The sequence below is a fragment of the Carassius carassius genome, chromosome 2, assembly GCF_963082965.1.
Source record: "Carassius carassius chromosome 2, fCarCar2.1, whole genome shotgun sequence".
Taxonomy (NCBI): domain Eukaryota; kingdom Metazoa; phylum Chordata; class Actinopteri; order Cypriniformes; family Cyprinidae; genus Carassius; species Carassius carassius.
Window position 1 is genome coordinate 31,883,078 of NC_081756.1, and position 4,973 is coordinate 31,888,050.

General features: G+C 35.9%; 1 protein-coding gene across 1 annotated transcript in view; it reads left to right on the forward strand.

Moving 5' to 3' along the window:
- LOC132097840 (cocaine- and amphetamine-regulated transcript protein-like) overlaps positions 1–4,973 on the forward strand; it is a 284,097-nt gene that overhangs the window by 53,483 nt on the left and 225,641 nt on the right. The gene's annotated exons all lie outside the window — the stretch shown is intronic.

Consider the following 4,973-nt stretch of genomic DNA (forward strand, 5'->3'; position numbering starts at 1 on the left):
GCAGGGCACTTATTTTCGAATAAAACAAATGTCTGAAGCTCTAAGAGAAACGTTCAAAATGTGCAGAGCAGTGGGGCGCGAGGACTGCAATTGAGAACCGCTGGGTTAGCGTATGGGGCTGTCACGTGATTAAGGAACGAGTCAAAAACCCGATAGACCCGAACTATGAACTAATCAATTCTCTTTACGGCTCAAGACTGCATTGACTGACAGGTGAATCACTACTACTAGAACAGAACCTATAGAATAATGCGCATGCGCGACTGAACGAATCACTCCCCGAGACGACTCGTTCTTCCCGAGTCACATTAAAGATTCGTTCAAAATGAACGAATCGTTCAAGAACGACACATCACTATTATCCAATGACCATCTAGCTTCGGAGCACTGAAAAAAACTGTTCAAAGCAGCCCCATTGAAGTCAATGGACGCTCGGCTTCAACAGGGAAATGCACTGTGACGCTACGGGAATGTATGAGAAGAAAATCGAGTCAGCCGACATGTAGCTGATTAACACAATACATAATACACAATAGTAAATATTTGACCGTTTTTTTTTTTTTTTTTACATTAGAGGGGAAGCTGAGCTTCCCTTGCAGTCTTAAAGAAATCCCCACTGATATATATAGATATATATATATATATATATATATATATATATATATATATATATATATATATATATGTGTGTGTGTGTGTGTGTGTGTGTGTGTGATTATGATTTTTAGAGGAAAAGACAGCATTCTTTGTGTGATTTTGATTCTAAATGATTTTGATTGATTTCATTCTAAATGCATTTCAACAGACTGAATCACACAGTGAAAGAACACTCTAAATGCGCGCGTACATTAAAACAACAATTATGATATTATCGCAGACGATATATATCGCACACTCCGCACCAGTCTTTTTGGATAATTTGTGCAAAACCTCTTGCTAAAATGTCAAAGCATCATTTTAACCACCAATTCAATGACGCAATTATTTAGCTCACCTCTATATGCTTACGTGGGGTTGATGTCTTGTCGAGATTTTATAAACTGCTAGTTTGGTCTCCCTAGGCAAGCACAGCATACACACCATAATAGAGTATACATATGGCCAGGGGTTCACTTCATTTCCTTGAGTTCAACTTCAGAATATGACGGGGTTTCGTTTTCAGCGGTGTCTGCACCACTAACGCCTGTTTTGTCCGTCTGCATCTTTCTTGTGATTTTAGCGCCAGTTTGCCCTCCTGCCCATTATTTACTGACATAGCTTCCAGGGAGCGATTTTTTTTTTTACTCAGTAATTAATGTGTTTTAAAATGTAGCGAAGTACAATACTTCAAACAAAATATACTTAAGTAAAAGTAAAATTACAGATAAAAAAAAATACTTAAAGTAGAAGTACACAAAAAAGCTACTCAATTACAGTAACGCGAGTAAATGTAATTCGTTACTTTCCACCTCTGCCTACCTATTAGATTACAGGCACCAATCGCAGCAGATTGAGGCACAGGACAACACTTGATGGGCGGGTAGAGACAAGATGCGGGAGAATAATTAGGGTGTGCTCACACTATGCAATCTTAACCACGCCAGAGCGCATTTGACCCCCAAAGCCTGGTTCGTTTGACTAGTGTGATAGCTCTGTTTAGTGGTCCCTGGCTCAGTTGGAAGAGGTGGGCAAAAGTGCGGTTCAGTTATATATAGACCAGTGAGTGTGAGTGCTAACCGCCCCCGGAGTGCAGATCTTCTGATATGTGCTACATGATTGCGTGAATATTTCTGAGTGGCAAAAGCGATAGATCTAAAGCAATATATTGTGAGATGGATGTTACCGCATCACATACGACTCAAAATAATAATACAAAGTTAGCTAAATGTTTCACTCCACCGTGTTGAGCGAGAGCACTTCTCTGCTGTCTTTGCGTGCTATTGGAAACTTCATATTTCCAACTTATAAAGTCATGATTATGAGCTTGTTGCATTTTTTATGTTAGAAATAACAGTGGACAGTGGTTTGTGAATGCTGATGCTTAGCCTAAATAATTTGATAGGTTGCATCCCCTCCCGTTGACCCATGATTTGTCTTTGTATATTCAGAGCCAGTGATCAACGGACTTTCATAATAATAAAAAACTTCATTAATGCAATAAAATAATTGTTGCCGGTAATCAATTAATGCATTAATGTGTTAACTTTCTCAGCTCTTATATATATAATTATTGACATAGACTAGAAAATTGTGCTGCACTGATTTAATTGATTTTGAGTTAAAAACCTAAGACTACTTTATAAAGTAGGTTTTTTTATATAATCTCTAACATTTAAAGAACCATTTGCAGTGGTCATATAAGTAAAGTTGTTAAGAATGAGGAGATATATCGTACAATGTGAAGATCTAGTGCAGGGGTTGGCAACCTACGGCACACGTGCCAACAGTGGCACGCAGAGGGATAATCGCTGGCACGCAAGCAATAAGGAAAACTGTATAATGACGTACAGTTTGATGTAATAACTTCTCATAGTCACACAGCCTGTTAGGAGCTACAGATACTATTAAAGTGTGAGAATTAACTTGCATGGATGCACGTGCAAACACTGCACATACTAGGTGCTTCAGATCAAAGCCTCGGTCTAACAACACTCGTCAATGTCAAAATGACTGAGATGGCCAATCAGATCAAAGTAGGCGGGGTTTACTGTTCACAGAAGCAGAGCGCGAAGCGTCAGTTTAACGTTAAAGAGAGTGAGGTAAGATGAAGCTGCAAATCAATTAACATTAGTCAACTTTTAATAATACGTTTTACCATAGAAATGTTAAATGACCTAAAGCTATATCCAGTGATGAAAAATTTTCTGAAATATGGCCATTTTGAGAGAAAGAAAGTGGGGGGAGGGGTAAATTGTCTCTCTCTGCAGACAATGAAGCGATTTTGCCCCTTTGTTGTTGAGAAATATAATGTAGCGATTCAGTATCGATTAATAAAAGTAGCGTGACAACACTCATAGGTTTATGAGCTTCTGAATGCTACTTTTTGCACAGCACGATCTCAGATCTCTGTGTGCGAGTGGTGTGTGTTGTGTGTGTGTGTGTGTGTGTGTGTGCACGTTCATCAATTAAAGCAGTGCATTAACGTTGATTAAACGTTAAAAAAACTTTTTTTTATCGTATAATAAAAAATTGTGTATGTACCGTTTAAATACAGAATTATATCGGGGTGTGGGGGGGGGGGGGGGGGGGGGCTGTGCACACTTGGCACAGTGGTTAACCATAAAAATAAAAAATGGCACGTCATGCCGAAAAGGTTGCTGATCCCTGATCTAGTGTATGTGTGAATCTGTAAACATTTTCTGAAATTTGAAGTCATTTACCATATATATAGTGTTTTTTAAACTTTTTTTTATATGTTATAGCGTCACCTGTGGTCCGATCTCCATAAAAAATTGCATGCTTTTTTAGAATCACCTATTGAGAATCACCTACTTTCGTGAAGTTTTGAGTTTTCGTTTAGGCTTTATAGGTGTTTGGGTATATTTGGACATGCCTCTTTTCTAAACTACCCCATTATAGCTACGCAAACATTAAAGTTCAACTAGTTTTTTTTGTTGTTGTTGGTGTTTTTTTTTTTTTATAATTATTGACCAAAAGAATCCAGAAAATTGTAATGCAGTGTATATTTTTTTTTTTCTTTTTCTTTTTTTAAGACTGAGCAAAAAACCTAGGTAGGGTTATTTCACAAAACTATATATATATTTTTTTTTTTTGTACAAAATTTCTATTTTGCTTGACAGCTGTTAATGCAAAATTACCATTTTAGATTGACAAAAATTGTACTGTATACGATTTCTATTTAAATTGAAAGCATAAGTCTAGGCAACCCGCTACGATTTTCAAAGCACAATGCAAAACTTTGACATTTCATTCAGCAGCGCTAAACCCGGAAGCACATATACCTACTTGCTGGCAACACGATTTTCAGTTTGATTATAAGAAATTATAAGAATAATAATAATACAAATATTACAATTTCTTCTTTTAAGTTTACTATAAAATAACTGCATTTCTATTTAATACTCCCTTTTTATTTTCAAATAAAATAGTATCAAATTTAATTATTTAGTTTATTTTATATTAAAAAAAGAAAAAACGTAATAAATTGCAATAATAGTCACTATTATTATTTTTTTATATATAGTAATATTTGATAGGTCACACTGTGTGCTGTGTGAGGACCAAACCAAACCCCCCCCCCTCCAAACACAAGAGTTAGCAACATTTTTAGAAATGTTTTTATTTGAAATGCAAGATCAATTCACAAGCAGGTATACTTGAGTGCAGGGCTTAGACTTTAGTCTTGTAAAAGTTGTTTATGACTTCTAAGAACAGTTTCATTTATAATGAATTCAGGAATTCTGTTTTGTAAAAAATACTGCATTATCAATGACCAGATAATAACAGAATAACAATCTTAGCTTTGAAATTTGCTTCCTGTCACCAGCAGTACCAGCATTAAAAGGTAAACCACACAGGACGTATACAAACTTTCCACAAAGAAGTTAGTGCAATATAAATCACATCTCCATTCAAAAAGATGCTCTAAAGATAGAAATGACAGTGCCATCTGTGATGGGCACAAATAGTTCACGTAGTGCATTTAGTTTGTAAACAACTGCCGAGTCAGATGAAAAAAATCAAATATGGACCAAGATTATAAGTGCACCATTTTGTAGATGTTGCAGATGCGATTTTTAAATGATTGAGGGCAACCTGCCTAATTTCAGTCATATCAATTATGTTAACGGAAATGTTGTTGCACAAATAGACATTTCATTCAGGTTGAGAACATTTTTCTTATTATTTATGTTCATCAGATGACTATTACCAGAGAACTACTAATTTACTCTCTTTAAACATTTACTTTCTTTAAAAGAAAACCAAACAAACTGCACTGATCCATACTGTTAGTGACTGTTAGCAACTTCAGC